At 39.0% G+C, this 16,372-nt stretch overlaps 1 protein-coding gene across 4 annotated transcripts in view; it reads left to right on the forward strand.

The window, feature by feature from the left end:
• LOC126754110 (trans-1,2-dihydrobenzene-1,2-diol dehydrogenase) overlaps positions 1-16,372 on the forward strand; it is a 239,468-nt gene that overhangs the window by 141,227 nt on the left and 81,869 nt on the right. For 2 of the 4 annotated variants that reach the window (XM_050466018.1, XM_050466021.1), the window contains exon 6: positions 5,869-6,057. The exons of 1 other annotated variant lie outside the window; for it this stretch is intronic. The gene's annotated coding sequence lies outside the window, so the exon portion shown is untranslated. Of the gene's footprint in view, positions 1-5,868; positions 6,089-16,372 lie in introns of all 4 variants that reach the window. One more of the 4 variants, XM_050466019.1, reaches the window with a different exon arrangement.

Raw genomic sequence — 16,372 nt, forward strand, 5'->3', positions numbered from 1 at the left:
AGCTTGAGGGACTTTTATGAGTTAAATAATGCTTGAATCACCAACGATAATCTACTAGAAGGATTTCATACGTCCGACTAAACCGTCGAAGCAACTCAGATCTCTAAATATCTCTATTAAAACTTAAATCTCTTTGAATGAAACAATAAAAAGTGAAAAAGCTATTTGGCTGAGCTTTCAAAATCAAAAATTTGTTGACTATGTAGGAATGCGAACCGATGAGAGGAGAACATAATGATCTTGAACAAGTCAAGAATAAAAATACTCAAATCTACAGTTCTCTTATTATAGATGGACCCTAACAACTCTAAAAACAATCAATAACCGTTCTTTAAAATATTTACTTTGACTGGAACTATTAGTTACATTTGTCTTTGTTTGTGGAGACTTTACTTTTCATTCGAATACACATTTGTAAACACTTAATCCTAACTTTTTTTACAACTTTTCGAAGCATTACTGAGTACTTGGTAAATGGAAGACTTAACATGGTTAAAAATCACGTTGAAGCAGTCTCATAAGTCTATGACAGCGTGATCTATCTGTATCATAATGTGCTCGATATAACCTTGATAAAACCTAGGGCTTGTTAGACGTTTCAGTTCAGTTGTGAGTTGATGTTTGGTCTAAAAGATATGACTCATGAGTTTCTTCCACAAATATTTGAACAGTTTAGACATTAGTCGTTCAAATACTGAAGTTTTTTTTATTAATATTCAATAAGAACCCTGCTCTCATTTACTCCCCCAAACATTAAGTTATACATTATATGATCCCTATTTCCATATGGATGAACCAAAAACTAAAACAGATGTTATTACATCATAAAAATTTATATTTATTTTTTATTCATGAGGCGCAAACCACCAATAACACAAACAACACGGGAACACGCGTCGTCGCCAACATAACCCTTCTTACAGGTCATATGAATTGCTGGACACACCCAACGAATTCCAATGATGCTTTGCAGCAAAACATGTAAATAAGTTAAACTGGGTACAATATTAAAAAATATAAATAAAAAGTGGAATACTAGAAATATAGAAAACAAAAACTGGTCTGAAAAACGAGTGTAGTCCCGGCTTAGAACCTGACGCCAAGCGTAAAGGCTAATGAACTCTGTTGGAAAATATAAATTCCAAAACGATTAATAAACAACAAGGCACGTCGGAAAATAATAAACAACAAGGTAAGTTTAAATTGCAGCCAGGATAGTGGATGAAAACAAATGAATTCATTAGGGAAAACCGAAATATGAATATATGAAACGCGCTTCTCTTCAGGGGCTGCACTGGCGCTGCAGCAATTTGACCAACTGTCGCTCGCCGCTAGCCAAACACACGATCGGCGCACGATGCCACGCATGGTATGCGCCGAGCCGCAATCGCCGACAGTACACCACGGTGTTAGACGACTGCTCGCTCGCCACACTTACCGACGCGCTCACTTGTGGGCCGTGGCGTGTTAATTGCGCGGCATATCCTTATCGTTGGATCAGGCACATGTACGCTAATAACCTCATCGCTGTCGGCAATCCGCTACACTATCCGTATGACTGTTGGTGACTGGCGTGCAGTGACCATATGGCGCGCTCACCTTGCCTCACTTGTGGCATATCCTGCGAGAAGATGAATCTATTTGTGCATCCATTTAATTTAATTCTGACCAAAGGTTGAGCGAACGCCAGCGGCTCATTCACCTATCGAGACACTCAAACACCTGATGGTCAAACGCCATCGTCGTTATCCTTACTTACTTGCAACCTTTTTTTCGACGTTTTCATTGCTTCAATGCTTCGTGTGGCGTGATCCTTGTTGAAAATTTACGGTTTCACTTTCAGCGCGCAAATCAGAACAGGTAATTTACAGGTAGTCCAATACATGGATACCTGACAGCCTGTTGTCGCTGCCACTCACCGTATGTTGTGCGCAGGATAATAAATAAACGCCGCGTCGGTAGATTGCCTTTCGCTTTTCTTGCGCCTCAAACTCTCGAAATTAATTGCCGTTAACGTTAATTGCTTAAATGCGCCGCTTTGCCTCTTCATCAAAGTAATAATTATATAGTTGCTGCTGCGTCCTCTCCGCTGTATTTTCCTTTTCTGGCAGCTCGGCTGCTTTAACGATCTGTTAGTTTATATAGCGAGTTCTGACACTTCTGTGCATTTCTTACATGTATTTGTCGGCGAGCTGGCTTCCAGTTTCTTCGCTTGGAATTCGTTATGCGTCTGTTATGCTTTTCTTCCTTAGAACATACGTTGAATTTGTTGTTGTAGTATTTTGGACGCAGTGTTTTATCTGTGGTTGTGCGCCTTTTGGCACATCATAAAATTTAAGGCAATCAAAATTCATTCGCTCATCTGTTACGCGCGGGCGTCTTCTGGCCGCTTGCTGTCTTGTTCTTCTCGCAAAGTGTTTGCCTACTTCCTCGGAGTATTTTTTTAATTGAGTAGTTCTCGTATACGCCACACTTCTGGCGTCTGCCACTTTTAATGTAGGACACTACTATTTCTTTCGCTTTCTTTCTTATGTTATAGTCCTTTTGCTGCTTTTGATTCTTAAATCGAGTCATATGAGGCTAACGGATTGTAATAAAAGGTGCTTATATAGATCTTACTCGCTTCTATTTTTTTAATAGTTCAATCTCAACACATCTTAAACTAACTTAATAAACTTGATCATCTGGCACATAACACACAGATTACTTAGAAACTGATCTAGATATCCCTTGTATTCTTATTATACCATTGTCAGGTTATACTGACTGAACCCATCACGGACCAGATGTCATTTTCGTAAACTGACATATTTTGAGAAAAGTCAGGGAAGAAAAGTTTTGCTTTGCCTTCTCTTTCTTTCCTGTCGAAGCAGGCGATTTAAGCACATCGAACCAACTTTCTAGACATTTTGCTAAAACCGTTTTAGATCTTTCACATAATCTATATTTTGGGGTCCTACCCCAAGTCTTCTAAGCGTGGAGCTTAGCTTTCAAATCATATTCTAAATTATTATGGTCTTTCCAACGGATTGGAAGTATTCCTTATCGTATGCTTCGCGTTCATCCACCGGGGTGAATGCCAGGACTCGGCAACGGAATGTCTCTTTCACCACCAATCCCAGACCGAATTTTCGCTCCTTTATATGACCACTGCAATAAATGCCACAATGCCTACTCATTTTAGTCCTTGTCCCGTCCATCGCACTTCTTAGACGGCGGTGATTTTAGCCTTTATTTGTACGAATACATCAACCTGGTGGGCAGCGGTACCTTCCCAATTAAGGGACCGAACATTTCAGGTATGTACCCTTAAATCGTAATCCTTAATACGTTTGTCATGATCGTCATCGAAAGGGGGATCTCTATTGCGAGGTTGTTATTTACTTTTCATCCGTAGTGGTTTTTACGTGGTGGGTCCCGATTTCCGCACACAACCCTGTTAAGGGAATCGTTTCTGGCCACTCCCAAGTAAATGGTGATCAGAGAAATTTTTTCACTTACGTGGTATATGTATTTACATATATCGGGAAATGGATCACTTAACCCGTGGATGATATGTTAAATCTAATTCCACTCGCATTTGGTCCGCCTATGCAGGATTTTCTTTTATTTATTGTGTTTCTAATTTAGTTCAATTCTACTCTTTTCCTTCGCTATTCCAAATGGCCAGTTGCCCGGGTTCTACGCTTTTGCTTAATTCATTCGCTGTAACTTGTCGTAATTAATGGTTTCAGCGAAAGTAGAGGCGTTGCCTTTAGTTGCTTGCCGACTGACACTTGTATTCACTGCTGTTCTCTAAGCCGTTCTAAGCTAAGTTGCTATGTTAGTAATTGCGACTTTTATTGCTACTTTAATTAATTTGTTAAGTCAGACGTTTAACCCTGAAAAAGTGCATTTAAGTGAATATGGGTGATTAACTACTGTTATAAAGCTTTCATATAAGAAGAAAAACTTCATTGACAAGTTTACTATTGAGGTTACTTGAATACTAAGCTACACCAGTTGAATGCTAATGAGACATATCAACCAACATATACAGGAAGCTTTAAATTGTTTTTAAACAGCATAATAATCGCAGACTTGTCCGTTTCTCGGGATTTGCTGAGCAAATAGGCAAGGCATCTCAACATTCTCAACAAGACATTCCAGCATTCAGCCATCCGTCTTCTGGCCTTGGGAGTGCTTAGCTAACTTTTTGCTTGACATTGGACACCTATATTGACCGAAAAGTAATTTAGAAAACTTTATTTTCCCTTATGTGGTAATACAAGATTTCAGTTTCTTAAATATCGAAGTATTTTTCCTTTATTCTCGAAGGAAAACTTTTTAAATTTCGAAAATCTTAGATTAACTAGAGATCTCTTAAATTATACAAAAGTAACGGATTTGATGTTTTGAGATCATACTCTAACTCATCCATTTGCCGATCTCGAATTTGCTTCTGTGAAATTGCTGAGTTCTATGTTTTTTGAACAATCGAATTCGAATATACAGTTGAACTTCTCTAACTCTAAATACCATATTCCACAAAAAGACTTCGAGTTGTTGAAGGAGCCGGACCACTCCAGAGTCAACATCTGCGTAGACAGCCAAGCAGCAATCAAGGCAAAGAATGGTGTACGGCTAACATCCGAAAACGTGATCAACATTGTCTATACGACGATTTGCTCAGGCGCATGGTAAAGAAAATTGAAACCCGTTGGAATTAGCTTCTACGAATAATAAAGCACGAACTGAGAGAGAACGACATCTGACGGCAACGGTTAATAGCCAAAAGACATTAAGAAACTTGCTCCAAAAGAAGCGGTGGCTTAATAGATCATCTTAGTGGGATTTCAAATTTGGAACACGTAAATGGTGTTAACTTGCTTTAGATGGCCATTTGAGTATTCTACGCTAACCCAAAGCTATAAAAGTCAAAAAAATCTCTTAGAACTGAGCTCTATATGGATACAGATCCGCGTCTCAACTTGTTTCAAATCCCGAAGCCACCATTCAAACGACTTGCAAATAAATATATGAGCTCACAACGTCTATAAATTCACCAATAGCCGCAACTTACGCGAAGTAACTCCCTACTGCGCACGAGTGCTTGGCAAAATTAGTGCCGCTGCAGCAAAAACCAATAGAACTAATTAATAAATAATGAAATTTACATGTGCTGAGAGCGTTTAGCGCACGGCACGAGTGCGATTAGTCAAGTTGAATATATTGTGCAACCGGCTAACTAAATCAAATGAATTTTCTGCACCATTGTGACACATTCGGAGCAAGGCGATCTGGCGTTGAGGAGAGGCAGCGGGTTAGAGCGCGGGGTACGAAGAAAAAACATAAATAAATGGCAGCTAACTCATTTGATGCGGTCTCGCAGAGGCTAATAAGCATTAAGTATGACTTCGAGCGCACTTTGTAGAATTAAGTTGGGAATTATTGTTGGGGCGAAAAGAAAACACCTACACAAGTGGCTAATTTGCATGCGAGCGCGATAAACACAGCAAAGCGGGCGGATACGTTGATGCAGCGCATAAAGAATATATATGCAAATATTTAAATATAGTATATATACATATATAAATGTTATGTGTATATTTCTCTAATTGTTTGTTTTTGTTGACCATTCACAGCTCTTTTTCTTCATTTTTCGATTCTATTTAATTTTTTTTGTTCTTTGACTGCTGGTGGCGCCAAATGTGGGTTCGGTTGTGCTGCAAAGCTGCGCATGCGTCTTAAAATTTTATATTCGTTGCATATATGTATATGCAAATTTAGATGTGTGCATAAATATATATTTATACAATTCTAACTATGCTCTATGTTTTGTTTGTATGGTGCAGATATTTTTCTATATATTTTTGTGTGTGCTTTTAGCTTGCGACTGCCCGGGGATTTCTCAATTAAAATTCAAATTGATGCAAACAAGTGGCCAAGCCCAACTTGCAATTACAATAAGAACAACAACTTCATATAATAAATGATTGTGGTATCATTTCACGTTAAATTGTATTAAGTTTGGTAGCCGCAATGGTTAAGTCGAGCAAAGCGAATTCGAATACGGAGGTATGTGTCTAATAAAAACAAAAAATAGTAAGTGAAAATAGCTTTTTAATAATAAAAACTAAAATTACTTCGTGGTTCAAACAAGCTGTTTCCGTATTAAAAAATTTTTAATTCGGAAATTTAAATTTCGAAAATAATTCGAAAATCAAAATTCTAAAAATATTCTAAATTTTCAAAAATTTTGGTATGTTTGTAATAAAAAAACAGCTTTTCTATATAATTATTTCATAGGTCAAATAATATATTTGTTAAGCTTTTTCCGAAAATGTCTCATTAATTCGAAAATTGAAATTTCGAAAAAGAATTCGAAAATTAAAATTTCGAATTTCTTCAAAAATTGAAATTTCGAATTTCTTCAAAAATTTTCGAAATTTGAAATTTTCCAAAATTTTGGTATGTGTCTAATACAAAAAAAATAGTAAGTAAGAACATTTTTTTAATATAATTATTTTGTAATTTAAATAATGCACTTTTTCCAAAAATGTTTTTGTTTTTAATTCGAAAACTGCAACTACGAAAACCTTTTTTCGAAAACCAAAAAATTCGAAAATCGAAATTTCGAAATTCTCCGAAGACTTTCAAAATTTGGAAATTTTTTGAAAACTTTTATAATTAATACAAAAAATCTTTCCCAATTTTAGTTTAAATACAAAGAAAAATATAATATTGCGAAACATAATCTAAGTTTTCGAACCTTCAATTGAATTTTGGGAAACTCTTTTTCAAATACCAGGTACTGACTCTATATTGTTCATGTCTTTATAAAATATCTCATATACATATGTATTTTATTGTTGTTGTAGAGTTAGGAGACATGACCTAAATAATTTTGTAGAACTCTCTAGAGAAGACAGCCATTTTGTTAATATAATTCCAGTTCAAGCCAGGGACCTCACAAAAATAATGCGAGAATGAAAATCAATTTAATCGTAAATCGGGTCACTAGGAGAACTTTAACATAGATTTTTGGTATCAGTTTCCATAAAATGTGGGGTCTATGTTAACAAAAAGTGCCGATTTCAACCATTTTTAGTAAGCTTTCAGTTGAAAAATATATAACATTTTTTCTTGGTATTTCTTGAGATTCTAAATTAATGAAAAGTATTTTGAAGCGGTGTGTGTCTAAAGTTTAGAAAATATATTTTTCAAGCACTTACGGTATAGCTTTCAACCAACGATTATATAGATTTTGCCTCGTCGACTGTGATATTATTATTTGGTTTAATGACAAAGCTTTCTACTATTCGCTCTGGAGATATTTTTATTGGGTAGCAGTTCTCGGTAGGTTGAGTCTTTTGTTGGCAACTCGCCATCAAGTCTAATTTCAGGCTGGTGAAAATCATGTAAATGTACTTTTCCGAAGTGCAGCCTCCTTTAGAGAAGTGTGCTTTCACTGCGACAGCCGAGCGGCTATATTGGCATTGAGTTCGCTGACTGGGTGCTCAAAACTAGTCAAGCAGTGCATGACCTCATTAGGAACAGCTTCAAGCTTTGAATTTGCTAGGCAGGGATCCTTACTCCATTTTCATCCGTTTGGAAATGAGTCAGTTGTCCGATGTCTTCTTGTGTTCTAGCCTTGAACCTATGGACCTCCAGTGAGTTAAGCAGTTAACAGGCGCTAGTCAACAACCAGAACTTGCGAGACTGTAGGATCCTTCTGGTCCAAACAGAAGCTTTAAAATTTTTACGCTAATTTTTCCACATATTTGGAGGTTATGTTTTGAAAAAAACAGTTTTTTTTAAGTTGTTATTCTTTGAATACCGAAATTATGTCAAATTCTATTATTATACTAAAGCATATTTTGCCTCCCAGCTAAATTACATTTATTTATTATTCACGCTGTTTTCTATGATTTTATTTAATTTTTCAAAAATAATTATATGTAATTTCCGTCGTCGACGTGCAACAATTAGACAGAAGTGTGATAATATCTGCGCAAAAACTTCAAAACCTGTGGCACATACATACATTACAACAACAAAAAGTATATTTCTAATGAATCAAAAAATAAACAAACGCCAAAAACCGCCAACAAGCGTACACTTGAAAGTCATAACAGCTGCAGCCGGCCATTCAACCAAAAGCCAACAAGTCGCCCAGTCACCCAGTCACCGAAGCTAAGCGGTGGTGGTGGTGGCGCTTACGCATGCGCGCCACCTCAACTTTGCTTATCAGTGAATCACAACAGTGTGGCAGCCAGCCGCACCGGCGAATGCACGCCGCGGCCGCCGCCGGACTGGCTAGCTAGCTGTGCGAGCGCGTTTTACTTCAGCTGACGGCTTTTCGCGCTGAATCAGCGTTATTTTATCAGCGAAACGCTGACGTTGGCGCTGGCGGATAAATTAATTACAATCACCAAAAAGCAAGAAAGGCGAAGTGTGGCGCCTTTAGGCGGCCGGGCGGTACCGTTCGGTTGAGGGTGAGGACAACAAGTGTTGCTGCAATGCAAAGGTGCCAAAATGTTGCACAAATTTCGCACATAAGTGTGTGTACATATATTTATGTCTAATGCTCAACTGATTTGCAAATATAACGAGCAAGCGGTGAATATGGAAAAATAATATGAATTGTAAAACACGGCGCTGCATTGAGGAAAAAATAATGAAACCATTTCTTGGGCTTGTGTATGTGGCTTGAAGTCCAGCATTTGACCAAAAAGTCTGCGAATAAAGTTTGAAAACTGACAATAAATTCACGCGTTGCAATAATTTAGCACGTGCTGTTTGTTGTCTCGGCCTGCTTATTGCTATTGTTGTTGTTGCACAATTTCTTGTTTTTGCTTTTGTCGCCTGTTGCCTGCCGCCAATTGTAATTTACACGAATTTAAACAGATTTACCGCATGCAATGCTTGCTCAAACAGCTGCTTAGCGGTAAATGCATTGTGTCACTGTGGGCCATAAACGAAGTTTTAGTTTTGAAAGCAACCCTTAAAACCATTTTCGAAAACTTGGAGGGGAACTCGCAGAAAGCTGAGGGCGTCTACCGACTGAACTTTTTAAGGACGGAGATGCTGATGGGCGTCCGATTTACTGAACCGATCACATATTACAGTTATTGATTTCATGGGCTTCCCCAGAGACAAATACTTAAACATTTCAGAATAGTTTCAATAAATTAGTTTATTATTCAAATACATTCAGACTATCCTATCCTGAAGACTCCGATGAGCTAGCCAGAGGGGATACCTTAAGCTCACTCACTACAGAATATGATCGAGCTGGATCTTCAATGGCATCTAGCACTGAACCAATGGACCTTGCGTGCGCTTAGCATGCGCTGGTTGAAGACCAGCTCCTATGTGACTGGGAGATCTTTTTGACGTAGAATATCTACCGAAATAGTTGCCTTGAGCTAAGTTCACCTAGCTGTTATCGTAGAAGTTTTTATTGGGCACTGTCCATGCGGTAAGGCTAAGGATCTTGGCGGCACCTAGTTGTCATAGTCGTATGCAGGAGGATGAGGTGGGAACATCTATTAACTTCCTCCCCCTTTGCCCAGCCCTTTCAAGACTGAGGGTGAAAAATCATGGCAGTTTACCTTCAGCGAATCAGAAGACGTAGTCGAGACCGAGGCACAAAGCGCTTTGTCGAGTTGTAAGGGTCTTAGTCAGTATATGAATTTTTTCAGGTGCCACAACGAACCGGCGTTCTAAGCTGTTCAAGTTATATCCCTGTTAGAATCGACCTCTTAATCTAACCTAACCTATATCGAAGAGAAAGCAAATTAAATATGCTTAGCGATGTTTTCAAAGTTCACTTTAAATTGGAATCTATTGAGTTTTTGAAGAAATTATCGCCTACTTAAGTGGTTTAGTTCTTCTTCTAATAAGGTAACTGATAACTGGTACTTAACCACTCTCGAAATCGGATAGCTTTTGACCCATTGACTTGGTAAACATAACACACTATTTCTTTGTCTTCTCCACAGAACGCTCTAACAAAACTTTGTGAGATCCGCAACTGTTACTCTATGCAAGAAGTTCAGTTATCTTCGTAGCAAACTTTGGCTACCTTCCTTCAGAGGATATGAAATACCTCACAGCTTCACTGTTCAAATTTATACTAAATCCATTCGACTATAGAGATATTACCTTCGATCTTTGTATTTTAACAAATCTGGGCTGTTATTTCGAGAATAACCAGAGTAGTGAAGGCTGGTAGCAACAAAAAAAAAATGATTGTAAGAGTATATGCGAATCTAGGACTTGAATCAAGTCTTTGAGTTATCTACTGAATATTTCGTTTAATTTTGAAAGCACCTTTGAGACTTTTACCAATGAAGGCAGCTTCAGCCAAACTAGTTTGTTTTACACCTTGGAATCACAGAGGATCTCTGAAACGCTGTACCAACATTGAGGTATGACTCATTTTTGGGCAAACGGGTATCCGGGGACTAGAGCATTTGTTTTCACACGACGATCACCCAGCCGACCTGTGGGATCTCTAAGGTATTTTTTTTTATCAACTTTAATATTTTTTGCCATATCTAAGATTGGGATCTCTACCTAAACCGTTCTGTGTGTCCAACATGAAGATTACCAAGGAGGCCTCTGAGATCTAGGTAGTTTCTGTGATTTCTTACATATCCATGCTTGGGTTCTCTACCAAAACGATTTTGGGTGACTAATATGTAGATTGCTCAGTTAGCCTACGGAATTTCCGAGGTATTTTCAGTGAACTCTTAAATGTTTTTTTCATATCCAAGTTTGGTGTCTCTTTCTTAGAGTTGCTGAACAGCATTGTTGAGACCTGAGGAAAATGCACCTTTGTAATGCTGTACTTCTGTAGTAAAATAAGGGTGTGACGAAGAATTGTTTTATACCCTAAACGGAATATAATAAGTTTGTCACGAATTTGGAGAACCCAGAAGGTAACGCCGGAGATCTTAAAAAGTGCATATAGCTATAAATGCTCAGTATGATGAGCTAAGGAGATTTAGAAATATATCTGTCTGTCTTTTTAATTTGACGAGATATCTTCACGAAATGTGACCGGGTTATGGTCCAAGGTAATGAATCTTCGAACATTTTATTCAGTTCGGACCACTATTTAGACTCTACACTGATATAAGAAATACACCTGTGAAGGGTATTTTAGCTTCGGTGAAGTTTTATCTTCTTTTACTTTTTTTCGTGAGTCCATAATTAAGTAATCACCAAATACGCAATTCGCATAATAAACACTTTTAGTGCATGTATGTATGTAAGCAAAATTCCCAGCAAAAAATCAACTGATAATACTCACGTAATTGATATCTCAGAAAATGCGAGATGTGAAGTTATCTATTTGTAAAACCCATAAAGCGTTTGCGCATGCGCATAATAGTCGGTGTTAATAGTGGATAATAGAAGTGATACGAGTACAAGTAATGCAGCTATGCTTGCAAACCGATATATGTATATATGTGCTGCCAGTTGAATTGCATGCAACTTGAGCGGAGCTGGACCGACATACGACACACAGCGGACTCATAGACATAGACGCGTCTATAAAAGCTCACGTTACACCATTTGCTGCTGTGGCATGCTGACTACTAGCTGTGGTTGCTTGTGCTGCAGAGCACAACAGTTGCACAGGTCGGTAATTCAAGTCACGTTCGGACAATCGGAGTAATCGCGATATGCGAACAGCTTTAATTGAGATTAAATTCATAATTACGAGTCTCGGCGACACTTTTATGTGTGCTTTAATTAAAATGCGCAAACGCTCGTATATCTAGCGAGGAAACTCGCCAACCACCGGCTCCACTGGCACACAGCACCACGGCCGATCGCCGAAATGACTGATCTGCAGGCGAAAATGGTTCGATCGAACGCTGCCGAGCAGCTTAACACTTGAATCGCCCCCAAAAACGAACGCCTGCCGCAATGGCCATTTGTAATTGAAACTGATGTTTATAATTTACTTATGCGCCTGCGCGTACGTGCCGCATGCCGCACCGGTGTCCGCATGTGACGCGCCGCTTGGTCCGCCCGGCCGGTTGACGCTGAGCGCTGCGATTTTCAGCTCTGTGATTTCGCGATCCAAATCAAGCGTAATCGCATAAATTTCTGACTTTAGCTCTGAGCAGCTTGCAACACGGTTGTCGACACGACAATAAAGTGGCGTTTAAGCTGCGCTTTGTGGCACTGCGTCGTCGTCGGCGTCTCGGAAGCCGGCTTGGTGGTGTGGCAGCAATTAGGCAAATACTTTTGCTCTTTCCCGCTTATACTATTGCTGCCCATTGTTGTTGTGTTTGCTAGCAGCGCGTGTGATTTGAGTGATTTCATTGTAATTGCAATTAATGTGATTAAATCGGCTAAATGACTTATTTTTCGGTGCAATTGTCGAGCAGTTGGCCAGGCAGCGTGCAGCGTTTGTCATTTATTGCTGAAGAAGTGGGTTGGCTGTCGGCCCACATTGTTGCAAATTGCTAAATTTTAAGGCTTTTCTTCTGCAAGTGTGTATATTTATTTGATTGCAAAGGGGCTTTGTGCCTAGATTGAGCCGAAGCCTGAGGAAAGTGTGGTGGGAAATTATTTCAAGAAGACTACTGTGTTGAAATGAGAAGCTTGATGCACAATAAGTTGTAGATGCATTTGGTTGAAGTTCGTTGCAGATTTCGATCAGTTAGTATGGCAGATATATTCTACGGTTCGACCCGAACAATTTATTTGGAGAATAAAGCGTTACCTTGGAAGATTATTTGTGCCGAAGAATCTGAATGAAGATATTAAAAAACTTTACATGTAAGGACTTGATTTTGATGTATCAGTTAGTAGGTTAGGTAAGGTTAAGTTAATCTGGTAGGCCAATAAGCCACTCATAGACCAGTTTGGAGTTCACTTGCTAAGTCCAAGAGCAGAAGTCATCATTTAGGATGCCTGTGCTTGAGACGAATTTTAACAGTCTCTGCGGCCTCACTGTCGATCCTCCAATATGTTTATCATACTGTGGGAACCCCGGATGCTTCCATCGTAGTCTTGGCAATGCGGGACAAGTGTACAAGAGATGCCCCATTATTTCCCAGGTGCCTTGCTCTAGGCATTTCAGTCCCATCTTTCGGGCGTGTGTCACCAACCACACCTGTTAGTATTCCTATCATGTTCCTAAAGACTTTTCTATCGAGAGCCAATAGGACTTTTGTGTACTTCCGATCTAACGTCTTGCACATGACTTTTGCAGTTTTGCACCCTGGTAGCTCGTTCCATCGGGTTTTGATTTTCTGTTGAGATCGTCATAAAAACAATGCATGGGTTTATCAGTGTTGATCACGTTTTCGGATGTTAGCTGTACAGCATTCTTGGCTATCTCGTCCACTATTTCATTGCCCTTGATATCTTTGTGGCCTGGCACCCAGTAGAAGTGAATTGATTGTAGGTGCATCAAAGGCCAGCTCCGCTGCTTTCACATTAGCAAAGACCTCAGCTTGAAATATACTACAGTGGACCGGCAACAAGGTTGTCTTATGCCTAACTCTGGGCGGTATATTCTCGCACCAACTGCATCGTCCATTTTCGAGCCAACAGTATAGATGTTTAGAGAACCTTATTGTATTTAGCTGTATTTAGGGCATTCGTAAATGCAGTCAGGCCCAAGTTTTTCATGTGAGTTGCACACGCAAGGTCTAAGTCCCTTGTCAAATAGTATCTACATGTATAGACCCCATTTTGTGTTCCTGCGATTTCTCCTAACCTCGTTCTTGATCTTTTCCTCCTATCTAGTGAAGAAGTAGATATATCTATGGTCAGAGAATGACTGTCTGCTTAGAATTTTCCAGTTTTTTCCGAATGGCTTTCTACTTTGTGATTTCAGCCCAGCCACCCAATTACCCGATTCAATTGAGAAGAAGTTCGGCAGAGGCGATCTTATTCTTAAGAAGGTTCATTTGGAGCTCTCGGTTTTGGACCATCACTGCCGTATAAGCAAAACGACATCAACACTTAGAGTGATCTCTATAATCATTTTATGTAAGCCGGTTCCACTTGAAAAATCGTGCAAAGTGCCGGAAATTCTTAAATAAAATTACTTTATTTTCATTATTGCTCAAAATATTTCTGAAGGTGCAATATTATCGGTTTACTCCAAGCGTAAATGCCTTTCCTCAAAATCAAATGGAAATCACATAAAATTAATGTATGACAATAAAAGTCTCGCTAACAGAAATTACAACAACCATAATGCTAAAAACATGTAAAAACGAGGGTTGCTTGATTCATCGCTAACCATTTTCTAGTCTAACACCAACTGCTTTGCCGATATTACAGCTCAATTGAAGAGTCCCCGGCCTAGCATAGTAAAACACATTTTTTTGTAAAATTAGTTTTTTTTAATCAACATAAGTAGTTCTCTTCATGGTTGATACACTGATTATAGCGACCCTACAATTTGTCCATAACATTTTTGTAGTGCGATTTGGCTTTTGTTTCAAAATAGGCCTCAGTTTCGGCGGTCACCTCTTCATTCCACGAAAATTTCTTCCCAGGGAGCATTCTTTTGAGATCTGAGAACATTAAATAGTCTTTGGGACTAGATTTGGACAAACTGATGCAATATGAGAGGCTGAATTTCAATTTGATGCAGATTACTCTTTCACGTATCTAAGTGGTTATTCTTAGACTAATTATATGATTTTTTGGTAGAATTACTAGTAGATAGATATAGCCAGTAGGAAGAATCAGATGAGCTACTGAGGTCTCTGTTGTTTTTGTTGTAACGGGTGCCAAATTCCCGTTGGGATACTAAGGATTAGATAAGTTGTCATCGACGTCACCCAACGGTAGGCCCAAGAAACGTGCTGTTTCGACGGGATTGGACCAAAGGGAGAGGGGTGTCAGATAAGTAGGGTTAATGGGGCATGCAAAGAGGTGGCCAGTGTCATCAGTATCATTGCACGCATGACACTTATGTCACTCTTGTTTCTCGCGGCAACTCGAGCTCTTCGTCTGCAACGGGTGTTGGTGTGACTCCAGGTACGCCACTCACTGAGAGGGAGTCGGTGAAGGTGTTAATGGCAATGACTGGCGGTCAGTGCTTGATGTGGTTGAGGAATGACCTTTTGATGCGTCTAGTAGGTGTTTTCGTTCCAAGCATATGACTACAGGGTTGATTTCTGCGAAAGCACCCCATTAGGTACTGTTTAGAGAGGAGTTAACTTTGCTCCTAAACTGGGAGCATACGGGCGGAGATATCAAGAGGCATACTGTCGCAGTTCGGAGTGCTATGTTCTGACAAGTCTGGAGATTCCTCGTCTGCGTTTCACTGTATCCATACTACCATATTAGCGCGGCGTAGTTAAAGACCGTCCGGCCGATAGCCTTGTAAGTTGAAACAACGCTTCTTTATCCTTTCCCCATGTGCTGCCGGCTAGCGACTTGAGGATTTTGTTGCGACTCTGTACTTTGGCGATAGTCGGTCACAGACTGTCAAAAGTCACATCTAAAATTTATGGATTACTGACAGCCGGAATCTTAACGCATTCGACTACAATATTAAGGTCAAGAGGTCACTGAGGTTTCTCCTCTAAATCTGTGATATAGTAGAAGAATGAAATGTTTCGAGAAGCTCCTTAATAAGGCTGAAATAGAAAAAGACAATAGAATTACACAGACTAACCAAACTATAAGAATTAAAATAATATTATCTAAGGTTTATTAGTTAGGGATCGAGATTATTTTAGGTAGTAAGGTTAAAAACTCCATCAATGGATTGAAGGGTTTGTTCACGGCCAGTAAAGATATGAGTTTCGTTAATCTGCCGACCTCTTTTAGAACAAACTGCGTACTTCACTCTAACATTAAGCTTTTTGTGAAGAAATTGTGAAGAATTTTATTTCCGAAACGCCGAACCGTCCTCGTATTTATGTGCGTTTAAGAAATTAACAAGTCAAGAAATTATAATAAAAATTGCGACACGACAAATGGATATAGGCATTTGGCGGGAAAGTCTCACAAAGGTGTGGCATCTCACTTTTTAAAAGACCCAAAGCACACGCAACGACTGCGCCGATATGAAACCAATATATAGTACATACACATATGTCTGTATGTCTGCAGTCTGTATCAATATGTTTGCACCAAATGAATATTGATTGTGTTTGTGTATTCACATGAATTAAACAAACTTTGAATTAATTTCCCATAATCGTCACATTGAAATCGAAAGGGTGGGGCAGAAAGGGGCGCAAAGCATAAAAAATAGTCTGTATGCCAGCTAAAAAAAAGAATTAATAATAATGCTGTGCATAAAGCGTAAAAGAGCAATAAAATCGCTCTACAAAGTCAACACACCAACTTTGCTTCAAGTCAATGGTGACGACATTTCAGCGGAGTATTG

The sequence above is a fragment of the Bactrocera neohumeralis genome, chromosome 3, assembly GCF_024586455.1.
Source record: "Bactrocera neohumeralis isolate Rockhampton chromosome 3, APGP_CSIRO_Bneo_wtdbg2-racon-allhic-juicebox.fasta_v2, whole genome shotgun sequence".
NCBI lineage: Eukaryota > Metazoa > Arthropoda > Insecta > Diptera > Tephritidae > Bactrocera > Bactrocera neohumeralis.